This window comes from Vombatus ursinus, unplaced genomic scaffold, assembly GCF_900497805.2.
Source record: "Vombatus ursinus unplaced genomic scaffold, bare-nosed wombat genome assembly UNPS02014792.1, whole genome shotgun sequence".
Taxonomy (NCBI): domain Eukaryota; kingdom Metazoa; phylum Chordata; class Mammalia; order Diprotodontia; family Vombatidae; genus Vombatus; species Vombatus ursinus.
Genome location: NW_020954570.1, coordinates 7829234 through 7843591, shown reverse-complemented (window position 1 = coordinate 7843591; position 14358 = coordinate 7829234). Strand labels below are relative to the sequence as shown.

The 14358-nt window shown below is 36.7% G+C and overlaps 1 protein-coding gene and 1 pseudogene across 1 annotated transcript in view; one reads left to right on the top strand and one right to left on the bottom strand.

Moving 5' to 3' along the window:
• Positions 1–14358, top strand: part of FBXL17 (F-box and leucine rich repeat protein 17) — a 494196-nt gene that overhangs the window by 41354 nt on the left and 438484 nt on the right. The gene's annotated exons all lie outside the window — the stretch shown is intronic.
• LOC114048282 lies at positions 13802–14195 on the bottom strand (annotated as a pseudogene).

The following is a 14358-nucleotide window of genomic DNA, read 5'->3' as shown; positions in this document are numbered from 1 at the left end:
CATATCTAGTTTACTTAAGATTCTATTCATCTTCTTGAATTCTTTATTATATTTTTGTTAGATTTATCTAATTCTGAGAGGTGAAGGTTGAAATCTTCCACTATTGTAGTTTTGCTCTCTATTTACATCTATAGTTCATTTAGCTTTTCATTTAAAAATTTGAATACTATAGCATTTGTTACATATATATTTAGTATTGATATTACTTCATTATCTATGGTATCTGTTAACATAATGTAGTTTCCCTGCTTATCTCTTTTAATTAAATCTATTTTAGTTTTAATTTTTCCTTCTCCTGAGATTGGTTTCTGGTCTGGTCTTCCTGGTCTTTTGATAGTTTGGATATTTAATATTTTTAGGAAATTTCTCTATTTTGCATTCTCATTTTTGTTAGCATATAACTGTGTCTAATATATTCTGATTATTCTTTTTACATCTATAGCTTTTGCTGTGATTTCACCTTTCTCACTTGCTATTTTATTAATAGGACTTTCAGCTTTCTTTTTTTTTCCTTCAGTTTTCTTTTTACTCAAATTAGTTAAGACTTTATCATTTTCATTAGTCTTTCAAAGAATCAGCATTTAGTTTTATCATTTCAGTTTTTTTGTTTGCAATATATATTTTCCCACTAATTTTTAATATTTCTCTTTCTGTGCTTATTTTAACTTTTTAAAACTGGCTTTCTGATTTTCTAAAAAACATACTCAGTTCATTAAGCCTCTCTTTTCCTATTTTGTTAGCGTATATTTTAAAGGGTATGATTTTTTTTTCCTAATGAGGACTGGTTTAGTTGCATCCTGGAAATTTTGATATGTTGTTTTATCATTATAATTTTTTTTGCATAGCATTGTTTCTCTGATTTATTCTTTGACCCACTTGTTACTTACGATTTAATTGTTAAGTCTCCATTTGAGTCTGTATCTTTTGTTTGTGGTCCCCAAACCAGTTTCTGTTTCTATTTCATTATGGCCTCTAAGAGATGTATTAAGTGTTTCTGTATTTTTACATTTTTTTTGAAATGTCTCTGTGCCGTAGTATATGATCAATTTTTGTGGTGCTGAGAAGGTATATTCTTTTTCTGTCCCCATTTAGAAAATGCTATAAGCCTTTTAACTCTAGATTCTTTAGCAGTTTGTTCATTTCCGTATGTTCTCTAGTTTATCTTTCTGTTGGATTTATCCAAAAGTGAGAGAGGGATATTGGAGTCTCATGTCACTATTAATGTCTGTGTCTTTTTGAAGCTTAGATAATGTTTGCTTTATCAATTTGAATGTTCAAGCAATTGAAGCATATACAGTTGCTACTGATACTGGTTTGTTTTCTTTGGGTCTTTTCAGCATAATATAGTTTACTTTTTTATTTTTGAATTTTTTTTTTTAGGTCAGACAACATGATTTCAAGCCCTGCTTTTTTGGATTCACTTGATACAAAGTAAATTTTTTTCCCCCATTCCTTCTGTTTTATTTTGTGTATGTCTTTGTTTTTTAAATGTTTCTTTTTTGCAACAGATAGGGTTTTGTTTTCTTATCTAATCTGCCAGACTTTTTTTTTTGTTTTATTGTATTGTTTAATCTGAACATTCACCTTTCAAATTATGAGAATGGGAGGGTATTTTTCTTCATCTTTCTGTACTATTAGGGTTATTTTTTTTTTGCCAGTTTTGATTTTTTTTTTCCTTCCAATGTAAATACAGTTTATTAGTCCTCACTTTTTCTAGTTTGTTAAATGTTTGGAAGGATATTATTTTTCAGTTATTCAGATATTCTATCAGTTATTTTACTTAAATCTTTTTTAAAGGTAGCTCTGGTCCTACTGATTCTTTTCCCCTTATGCTTGATCTCATCCTCTCATTTTTACCCTATTTCTTTTGGGGGTTTACTTCTTAGTTCCTTTTTCTCTCTTATTTTTATCTGCTTATATAATTCTTCTCCCCGTTTTTTCCTCTAAGTTAGTCAAGTAGTTTTCCTTTTTCTTTTCCTTCCCTTCAACCAGTCCTGTTCTTTAGTTTTTTTAAGTTTCATTTTTTGCACCCCTTTCCAAAAAGTATTTTTCTCACTTTCTTTATTATCCATTTTCTTTTTTTTATTTTTTTAATAATTTATTTTGGTTTATCAACAATCACTTCCATAAGCTTTTGAGTTTTAAATTTTTCTCTCCCTCTCCTCCTTCTTCCCCAAGACAGGGCACAATCTGATATAGGCTATATATATATATTCTATTAAACATATTTTCACATTAGTCATATTAAAAGGAAGAATTAGGACCAATAGGAGGAACCACCAGAAAGAGGAAACAAAATAAAACAGAAGAAAAAAATAGCAAATAATATGCTTCGATCCGCATTCAAGCTCCATAGTTCTTTCTCTGGATGTGTATAGCATTTTCCATCATGAGACCTTGGGAGATATCTTAGATCTTTCATTGCTGAGAAGGGCTAAGTCTATCAATGTTAGTTATCACACAACGTGTCTGTTACTGTGTACAGTGTTCTCCTGGTTCTGCTCACTTTACTCAGCATCCGTCCATACAAGCCTTTCCAGGTTTTTCTGAAGTCCACCTGCTCATTATTTCTTATAGCACAGTCATGTTCCATCACATGCATATACCACAACTTGTTCAGCCATTCCCCAGTTGATGGACATTCCCTCAATTTCTAATTCTTGCCCACCACAAAAAGGGCTGCTATAAATATTTTTGTACATGTGGATCATTTTTATGATCTTTTTGAGATACAGACTTAGAAGTGGTATTGCTGGGTCAAAGGGCATGCACAGTTTTATAGCCCTTTGTGCATAGTGCCAAATTGCTTTCCAGAATGGTTGGATCAGTTCACAATTCCACCAACAATGCATTAGTGTTCCAATTTTCCCACATCTTCTCCAACATTTATCATTTTCCTGTTTTGTCATGTTGGCCAATCTGACAGGTCATTTATTTTCTTTCTTTCTTTCTTTCTTCCTTCCTTCCTTCCTTCCTTTGTTCTCTGGTTCATGGCACCTGTAACTCTCTGGGTTCTCTCCTTTCTCCGTATTTCTCATGCAATCAAAGCTTTCAAGGTATCTGTTCTGGCCTGTCCCTTGTAGATGTTTTTTGCTATTGCTTTGTAGAGCTTATCCCATGGATTCCCCTCACCTATAGAATAATGCCAGTTTTGTCAGAGTCAAGACAGTGCCCCATGGTAATAAATACAGAAGTAAATACACCACATCCCTGATTACAGAGCCCACTACTGATCTGTACCCTCCCCAGTTACATTTTTTATACATTTGTCTCACAGTCTACTTCCTGGGTCCATACTTCCCACTTCCCACATGTTAGTTGCTCCTAGGGGTTCTAAATGCTTCACCCTACTCCACATTGTAAGATGAGTGGACTTTTCAAGCACAAAATCCCCTGGGCCAAACTCAGTTTAAGGTCCCCATCTTCCTTTACAAACCATCTCTCTTCACCCAGAGGAACATACATCAGTGGAATACCTTCCCACCATTAAATTAATAGCTTCTTCCTCCCCCAACTCCCTCCCAACCCCCCCCCCCACTTCCCTGTTGGCTCTTCTCTTTCTGAGACCTCAGATGTCACCTTCCCCTTATTGCTAGGCACTTAATTTGACCCCAGCACACCACACACTTGTCTTTTTTGCTCACACCTCTTCTCCCTTCATGTACTCTCATGTTGTAATATAGTCTCACAAAAAATTTTTAAAAAATCACCTGTAGACAGGGTGTCCCCAGGTTCTGTCCTTATTACCCCCATGCCTGTTTCTTCATGGTTTCATTTGTCAAATTTCTGATTTCACCCATGTGCCTGTGTATTTTTAGAAAGAAATATCTCACTGGTCTTGCCAGCTGCAAGGACATTCACTCCTCCTTAATTTCTGTCATTTGGGGTTTTCCAGAAGCAAATAGTCTTCAGTCCTGGCTCTCCTTGTAAAAATGTTTCAAATTATGCTTTATTATTAAACATCCATCAATTTTCCAGTATGGTTAAGCTCAGATTGTAGGGTAGGTCACCCTGGGCTGCATCCTGAGTTCCCTTGCTCTTTGGAATACATTATTCTATTTCCCCCTTATGTTACATAATGGGTACAAAATGATCTTGCATTATTTGAATGTTCTTTCCATTCTTTTTGCAATATTTCTCCTGATTGCTTGGAGAATTTGTTTCTGAACTGAATTGTTAAATTTAACCATTATGTGTCTTGGAGTTTGCAGCCTTGGGTTTTTTTCTGGAAGCAATCTGTGAATTCTTTTAATTGGAATTTCTTTCTTTTTTCATATGTTCAGAAGTTCTTAGCAGTTTTATTGTTTTCTTTATAGAGTTAAGGTTTTTTGTTCTTTTATGTTCTTCTGGGCAGCTTGTGTTCCTTAGGTTGTCTCTGTGCATCCTGTTTTCTAGATCAGTATGTTTTGCTTGTATAGTGAACATATTTTCTTCTAATGTTCTTGTTTTTTGCTTCTCTTCTAAATGATCTAAGTATCACTTAGATAATTAGATTACAAAACTAAAGATAAACATATAAAAATTAAAAACAATAAAGACCAATATACCTGGAAGAACAAATAGCATGTTTATTGACTTTGACTGTATTGATTATTTAAAAAAAAAAACCAAAAAACAAAAACATTTTATTTGGAAGAGAAAAATACTTCCCTGAAGGATCTTACAATAATGTGTGTCTTATCCAAATATCAAAATTAATTCATTGTTCCTTGAAAAGATATAACAGATAATCTTATTTTTACCCTCTAATCATAAATTAGGCAAGGTCCGATATGGAAGAGTATGTGTTTACCAAAGGTGTTTGTCATTACCAAGTTACTACTACTACTACTACTAACAGAGTCCAGGTTAATTTAGTACTGATGGTAAAGTAATCCTGTTAGTGAATGAAGTGCTGGTTGCATTTACTACTGAGTATTACAAAACCTTCCAGATGATCTCTCTGACTTTTAAGAATTTGACCTCACCATAAGAAAAACAAAGAATGCGTATTGTCCAGGTTATGTGGTGCAGCTAGAGTCACCCTGTAGAACTCATCCATTGGTAGATTATGTTAGTTATATACTGAAATGGAGTATAAATTTGGACACAGTTGAGGGGAGGAGCATGCACTGAATTGCCATCACAAAAATTGCAATATTCCTTTTAATGATGTCACATTTCTCCTAGGAGCCAGACTTTATATGCTAATATTTTGTTGATGTTAATGATCTTAAGACAACAGTCTCAGAGGAATAAAAAATAAATATTACACAGAAGACAAGGTATATGCTTGTGGTAGTTGTGAAGAGGAGGCTAACAAAGAATTCTAAAGACCTTGCTTAAAGATGGTCATGGCATAAAACAAGATGGGCTGATCATGGGACCAGCATGAAGATTAACAAGTGGATAGCCCGTGTGTTTTACTGATATCTTTGGAAGGTTAAAAAAAAAAGCAAGGGAGACCCCTAGCATGTTGTGTAAACCACCCAATGATGTACATTTGGGGCACATGGGGAAGAGTCACACGATATCCAGGTATTGGTCATGATCTATATCTATATTGTTGGAAGGAAAGAAAATTCAAATAGATAAGATCACAAATCCATTTGAATAAGAATTTTATGTGTGATGAGGAAGAGTGGGTAATTCAATATTCAAGTAGAAATTGGGAAATTCTGCATCTTGATTGGCATGTGCAAGGAGAAACGTCTCTTTTGGACAGCTTTTCCCTGCTCAACTTGTTTGCTAGTTCTGGGCCACTGATGGACCAGATGATCCCTTTTAGTTGAAGACAAGAGTCATGCTTTCAGATATTTATTCCATCTGTTGCCCAATAGATGAAATCAGTTGCTTGGATTTGAGGAGAGCCTCTAGCTTATGTTTACCTTTACTACTATAAATATAGGACTGAATAATCAGGGTTTTCAAATTTGTTTCTTAACTTTACTTATTCTAGTTGTTAACTTTTGTAATTATTTTTTAAGACTGCATATGTCAGTTCAGATCAACTTCTTTTGCTTATTTTTTGTGATCCACTTAAGTCTGGTTGTGGAATTTCCTGGAAGGCATGAATAGGAAGGAGTTTCTCCAGCTCCTGAGGTGGATGTAAATTATCACATTCTCAGTGTTGTTATTTTCTTCTTTCTATTTTGTTTCTGTTTGTGGCTCTGTGCTTTCTTCCTTTCTCTTTGTGAGAATAGACCATTATAATAATTGACTATAGAGCCTACTGTACTTTTTCTTCTTGATTTTAAATTCTGTGAATTATAGTCAGGTTACCTCAGAAGGCTCCTCTGTGAAGCAGTATTAAGTACCTATTGTGCAAAGTGCTTGCAATACAGTGAAAATTAAACAGTTGCTGCTATCAAGGAGCTTGCATTCTTATGTGGGAGACAACATAAACATATATAAGATTATAGAAAATTGATATAAGGTATTTTGGAGGAGGACACTGGTATTCAGAAAAGCCTTTGTGTAGAAGATAGCACACTAGTTGAGTTCTGAAGGTAACCAGAAATTCCAGCAGGTGGGAAAGAGGAGGGAGGACATTCTAGGCATGGGGACAGCAGTGAAAGAGGCCCAGAGAGGGGAAATGGAATGTTACATATAAGAAACAGTAAGCCAGTATGGCTTAACGGTAGGGTGTATGTAAGAGAGTAATGTATATGTAAGATAACTGGAAAGGTACGTGGGGGTCAGGTTTTGAAGTGCTTTAAATGCCAAGCAGAGGAGGAGGAAATAGGTAGCCACTGAAGCTCATTCATTATAGAGGAGAGGGAGATAACATGGTTACAATATAGGAAAATTTTGGCAAGTATATGGAGACTAGATTAAGGATGGGAGAAATATAAGAGGTAGGGGAACCAAATAGGTTATTACAATGTTTAGGTGAGAAATGATGAGGGCCTGAACCAGTGTGGTAGCTGTGTAAGTGGAGAGAAGGGGACATATTCAAAAGAGGTTGGGGAGATAGAAAATATAATATTTGGCACTGATTGGATATGTAGGGATAGAGTGAGGAGTCAGGGGGGACTTTGAGATTGTAAACTCTAGCAACTGAAAGGATTCTGTTTCAGTTTTGCATGGGAGACAGTTATGGGAGTAAGAAGACTTGAGCCAAATACAATTATGTGTAATAGTTGACTTGAAGGGGTTTGGACTAGTGAGGTAGGTTAGAGACTGAATTTGGGAGAATTGGAGGAAAATTTGAAGAAGAATCTTCAGGCCTGGAAACAAGTATAGTTTATACTTCTTGGTTATAAGAGAAATAGTATCAAGGACAATTATTAAAGAGGTTATAAAAGAATTTTATACAGTTGTGAGGACATTGAAGGACTGATTTTATGAGGTATTTAAAGGAGAGGAGATACCAAGGGCGTAGAAAAATTTTTTGACTATATTCATACCCTAAAAGGTTAATGAGAGAACATCAATAGCTACTTATCCTATATGCCTCTACTCCCATCTATATAAAATCTTTGAAGGTCATCCTAACATGAATTGAGGACTTCCTTTATGAGGACAGTAGTTGGAAACAAGAATGTTTTTCAAACAGTAATCAACAATGGATCCCATCTTTATCATAGAGGCAGCTGAGCAGTGCAGTACACAGACCTTGGGGGCTGGAGGCAGGAAGACCAGCCTTCAACTCCGGCCTCAGGCACTAATGAGCTGTGTGACCCTGGGCAAATCAGTTAAATTCTCTTTGTCTTAGTATCTTCAACTGTGAATTGGAGACAGTAATAGCACCTTCTTCACAGGTTTGTTGTGAGGATCAACTGAGATAATATTTGTAAAGCTCTTAGCACATAATAGGTGCTATATAAATACTTGTTCCTTTTCCATTTCTCTTCCCAATCTCCCAATTGACTAAAAGATGTAAATAATATAAAGTCACATTGAATTTATTTATGAGGAAAAAGCATTTGATTTTGAATGAAATGTTCTTTTATAGGCTCTTTTACAACAAAAGATCCATATATCTAGATCATTCAATGTACCTTGGAAGGCATAACAATACAACTAATCTTATTCAGTGACAATCTGATCATAAACATGAGATGAGGCATAAAACAGAGATATGTATGCTCACCAGAAGTATTCACAAAAAGACAGTGAGTTGGACCTGGAATTGAAAGGGAAGAAGATTGCTTTTAGGAAATTACAAAGCACTTGTAATGACTCTAACCTTCCATGGAAACATATGCCCATCTTATTACATGAACATTTTACCAATGATACTGTATGGTAATGAAACTTGGCAGTGAGACTACTTCTGAAGGACTAGAGATGAACCTTACCCAGAGGGCAGTGGAAAGTTAGATGGTGGGTTTTGAGTAGATGCAATATATAACTAACCAGGCTTTTCCATAGGAGTAAGCAATGTCATTAAGAGAAGGGGAGTGGTGGTGATGAAATAACAAAGTGAGGGATGACAGGTGAATGTCCAGGGTGCTTCAATATGCTGACTCCTGTGATCTGGGAAAGTCATTTTGTTAGTTGCGTGGAGGATTATAAGCTTCTTGAGGGCAGGGACCATCTTTTGCCTCTTTTTTTTTTTTTTTTTGTATCCCCAGAGCTTCCTTTACACAGTGTCTGGCACATAATAGGTGCTTAATAAGTGTTTATTAAATTGAATTGGATGGGAGAGATGTGAAAGCAGAGGGACCAAAGAGAAGGTTATTTTAGATGAAAGAGGATGGGGTAATATTTGTAAAATGTTTTGCAAAGCTTTGAAGTGCTATACAAATGATAGTGGAGATGACGATGAAGAAAACAACCTTAGTACTCTTTTGATGTCATGAGAAAGTGAGGAAGGTCTCCAACATGTTAGGTGAACCTCCTGTAGAGAACTTTTGGGAGAATCCGGACAAGAGTCACATAGAATGGGCATATATATTGGTTGGTTTAAATTGGCATTATTGCAGGGAACACCTAAAACTAGGGAGTCCAACATTCATTTGAGTATAGAAGTATTGAGGATTAAGGAAGATCAGGGAGATTTAAAGAACAAAATCTTAAGAAGTAGACTCAGAAAAGATGAAGAGAGAAGGTAGTTGGTAAAATAAGTTAAGTAAGGAAAAGTAAAAGGGCTAAGCCAATTGGTAGTGAGTGGTAGGTGGGACCAAATTGGTTAAATTGTAGTTGAAAAACTGAAAACAAGGTGATAAGACATAGAAAAGAAATTTGGAGTCTTTAAAAAAGTTGTAACCAAGTGTTTAGAGATTGATAAGGTGAATATCTGCAAGCATTTTCAGTAAACAAGGCTGAAAATCTCAATTCATTATGGAAAATAGGGAAAATTGTGTAGTGACTTGCATTTAGTATGCTATGATTGGATTTCTGCCAAATGATTTATCTGTATTGTAATTATAGGCTTATTTCCCTCCTGGAGAAGATGAAAGGACTCAAAGAGCATTCCTCCATACTCCAAATTGTTAGAGAAAATGAAGTGTTCTTAAAGGAAACAGAAGTCAGACTTCAGTGGGATAAAAAAAATAGTTGAGATTTAGGAGGAGAGATTTCTCTTGGCCGGATGATGGATAATGAAAGAGGGTTACGTGGAGAAAGGAAGGAAGAAGACAAGGGTACAGTTAGAGCTTAGAAAACAGATTTGATGGCTGGTTGCATGGAGGCAGGCTGCTCAGCTTTGACGTACCTACTCCATCAAGAACCTGAAACTCATAACACACTGAATAGAGATAAATGCAAGGAAACCCTATAGTGACTTATTCCACTTATTTCATCCAGTAGTGAAAGGAAAAGGGTTTTCTGGCAAAGCCACCTTCAGTGTAGACACACATGCTGGCAGCCTCCTAGTAGGACAAGAGAAGAGCCAGAGACATGAGTAGCCTGCTTGCAGCTTGTCTGGAGACAATGGAAGTGGTGGGTCTTCTAGGGAAAGCTCCAAGTGGTTGTCAATAGCAGTAAACCAGCAGTTTCCTGACCCAGCTTCTCTGACCCTAACATAGCTTGCTGGTCCCTCCACATCTGGTGCAGCCAGGGGCATAAAAGGTCACAACCTTGTATAGTTGACACCTTTCAGATTTGATGGGTTCCTGAGATGACACATGTTGCTAAACTCTGATGACTGACTGGCCAGACATGTTTCTGTATACAGACTGTGGCGGTTGCATCCATAGAAGGTAAGTGCTACTGTATCCTTGCTGTTAGGTAAGAGTAAATGTTCAGTGACTTGTGAGTGCCTCATCTCAACATTGAACAAAAAATGAGAGGTCACTGACTTTAGAACAGCACCTAAGGCAGAAACCCACAGTAGAAGCCCCAGGAAGCAGAAGCGACTATTGTAGGCTTAGTAGTGACTAGTATGAGCATGGCTCAGATGGGGATACTTCACAGCTACTTGGTCCCTAGCATATTTTTCCAATGAGATCATAGAGAGCCTTGAAGCTCTAATGCTACAAACCTCAAAGATCTAACGTGAGGGAGCCTGACTGAAGGATGTCAAGGTTAGAGTAAGAACACAGGAGACTCAGGAGAGCCCAAACAGGACCCTTACCATTCCACCCAAAAAAATGCAACAGGAAAGCAGATTCTGATCCTGGCAGAAAACTCAAATTCAGGAATTAAAGCTGGAGAGATGAGCAAACCAAAGAAGACACTGACCAGTCTCAACAGTTAACTGTAAATTTAGAGATTCCTCCCTAAAGAATTGAGTAATAGTGACAATTGCAAACCATGAAATCAAAGGGAAAAAATGGGCTTTCTACAAGGAACTATGTGAATACTTAAAGAAATAAAGCAAGAGTTAAAAAAAAAATAAAATCTAGAGAAAAGAATTGGAAGGAGAGTAGCTTAGAAGAGAAAATAGCAAAACATTCATAGACTTCCCCAACTAGAATAGATCAAACAGAAATCAATGTGATTCTGTGGTACTCCTGTCAGTAATAGCTAAGTTTTCAAGAAGTTTCAGGTTTTTTGTGTGTGGATAGGAGCAGGAAGATAAATGATGTTTCTGTTTCTTCTGGACAACGTGAATTTGAGATTACCATGGTACATCTAATTAGAAATATCCAATATAATTGGAAATATAGAACTAGATCCCAGGAGAAACAAAGTCTGTATTTAATAGAACAGGGTGTCACCTTCATAGACATGATAGTTGAATCTATGGAAGGTGGAAGTTGGTGAAAGTATAGAGTGAGGGAAGAAGACAGTACAAGGCAGCCTTGGGGTACACTTGCAGTTAGAAGGTGAGACACGAATGATAAATGAGATTGGGAAGGAGTAGTTGGACAGGAGGGGAACCGGGAGAGAATAGCATCATACTGATTCAAAGAGAGAATCCTATCCAGGAAAATGAAGTAGCTGGAGAGAGCCCAAGAAGGAGGAAGACTAAGAAAAATTCATCAGATTTATTAATTAAGAAAACATTGGCAACTTTAGAGAAAGCAGTTTCAGTTGAGTGATGAGATTGGAAGCCAGATTGTAAAGGGTTAAAGAGTGAATGAATAAGAGGAGAGAAATCAGAAGCAAAGGGTATTGACAGCTTTTTTTCCCTTTATTAAAGGGAGGATAGATATAAAATGATTGAGGGGAAATGGTAAGGTCTTTTGAGAGTTTATCAGTAAGGGGAAAGGGACATGTTTGTAAGTAGCAGGGAAGAAACTTGAAGTCAGGGATTAGTGACAGAGTGGAAAAGAGTGGTGGGGGGCAACATGTTAGAGAAGATGGGAGTGGATCAAGGAGACTTGGAGAGGGGTTCCTTCTTCAGACAGTGGAGTAAAGAAGGAAAGAATGGGGGTTGATGTTCACATATGTGGGTTTGGAGATGTAGAGAAAGGGAGAGAATGAACTTAATGGTGAATGGGCTTTATTTTCTTAGTACGATAAGAAGTTATCCCGTAATAATTGCTAACATTTATATAATCTTGCCCTTTAAGGTGGCAAAGAGCTTCAGGCATGTAACCCCATTTGATCATTTATGTGCTCTATTTGCATATTTTGTGTGTTGATATATTGTTATATAAACTTTCTTAAGTTTCACATTCATTTGCTTTCTTGAACTAAAGTAAGTTCTTTGACTTTAAGGACCAGGGTCTGTCTCTTTCCCCCTCTCTCTTTTTCTTTCTCTCTCTCTTTTTCTCTCTTTCTCTCCTTCTCTCTCTCCTTTCTCTCTTTCTCTTTCTCTCTTTCTTTTTCTTTTTCTTTCTTCTTTCCTTCCTTTCTCTTCTGCAAGATTTTGAGTTCCAAATTTTCTCCCCATCTTGCCCCTCCTCCCACCCCAAGATGGTGTGCATTCTGATTACCTCTTCCCCCAATCTGCCCTCCCTTCTATCACACTCTGCCCCACTTCTCTTATCCCCTTCCCTTTCTATTTTCCTGTAGGGTAAGATAGATAGACATGAAATCAACATGAAATAGATCTTATTTCCCAGTTAAATGTAAAAACAATTTTAACATTTGTTTTTAAAACTCTGAGTTCCAAATTTACTACCTTCCTGCCCTGCCACCTACCCTCATTGAGAAGACAAGCAGCTTGATACAGGTTATACATATGTAGTCATGCAAAATGCTTCCATAATAGTCATGTTGTAACAGACTGACTATTTCCCTCCATCCTACCCCGCCCATTTATTCTAGTCTCTCCTTTGACCCTGTCTCTCCTCAAAAGTGTTTACTTCTGATTATCCCTTCCCCCAGTCTGCCCTTCCTTCCATCATCCTCTCCTCCCTTATCCCCTTCCCCCCTACTTTTGTAGGGTAAGATAAATTTCCATACCCAATTAATTGAGTGTGTAGGTTATTCCCTCCTTAAGCCAAATCTGGTGAGAGTAAGATTCACTCATTGCCTCTCACCTCCTCCTTTTTCCCCTCCACTGTAAAAGATTTGTCTTGCCCCTTTTATGTGAGATAATTTACTCTATTCTGCCTCTCCCCTTTCTCCTTCTCCCAGTACATTCCTTTCTCACTGTGTGCCTTCTGTCTATATATGTATATTCCCTCCAACTACCCTAATAATGAGAAAGGTCTCATGAGTTAGAAATATCATCTTTCTATTTGGGAATGTAAACAGTTCTACTTTAGTAAGTCTCTTGTGATTTCTCCTTCCTGTTTACCTTTTCATACTTCTTTTGAGTCTTGTATTTGAAAGTCAAATTTTCTATTTAGCTGTGGTTTTTTCCTCAAGAATGCATTAAATTCCTCTACATCATTGAATGTCAATTTCCCACCCTCATATTCAGTTTTGCTAGGTAGATGACTCTTGGGTGTAATCCTAGCTCTTTTGACCTCTGGAATATCATATTCCAAGCCCTCCAATCCTTTAATATAGAAGCTGCTAAATCTTGTATTATCCTGATTGTGTTTCCACAGTACTTGAATTGTTTCTTTCTGACTGCTTGCAACATTTTCTCCTTGATCTAGGAACTCTGGAATTTGGCTAGAATATTATTAGGGATTTTCCTTTGGGGATCTCTTTCAGGAGGTGATTGGTGGATTCTTTCAATTTCTATTTGACCCTCTGGTTCTAGAATATCAGGGAAGTTTTCTTTGATAATTTCTTGAAATATGATATGTAGGCTCTTTTTTTGATCATGCCTTTCAGGTAGTCCAATAATTTTTAAATTATCTCTCCTGGATCAATTTTCCAGGTCATTGTTTTTCCAGTGAGATGTTTCACATTGTCTTCTATTTTTTCATTCTTTTGGTTTTGTTTTATAATTTCTTGATTTCTCAGGTCTGCTTTTTAAGGCATTCTTCTCCCTGTTGGCTTTTTGTAACTCTTTTGCCATTTGGTCTAGTCATTTTTTTTTTTTTGTCCATTGGAGCATTTTTATTTGTATGTATGTTTTACACTTTTAGAAAAAGAATCCCAGGATTTTTCCTCCTGTGTGTTTTCATCTTGCGTCCTTATAGTCCATGATGCCAGCTGAGGTTGTTAGCACAATGAACCCAAACGGACAGGGTGGTAGCAGATTATTCTGCCTCTTTTCCCAATCTTTCAATTGGACGTCAAATCTGGGACTGATTATACCACACTTGTTTAATCTGCCTGTGAGGTTCACAACAATTTTTCCTACTTTGTGATCATCAGTGATCTCAAATTCACCAATGGTAACCGTGCTTCATCATCACAGTTAAGAACCAGAGAATTACTTTAGAGCATGGCCTAATGAGAACCTTGTGTCTTCCTCGCTTTTCTGCCTTGTTGATGCTTTTGAGAACATCTGCCAGGATGTTCATGCGCACCATGGTGGCAGTGCTGCAAGATGGCAGAAAGAGCCTAGTCCATTTTTTAAGGTGTTATTTTCTTCAGTATTTTTTGGGTCTCCATTAGCAAACTGTTGCCTCATTTTTCATGATTTTCTTGCAGCACTCTCATTTCTCTTCCCAATTTTTCCTCTACTTTTCTTAC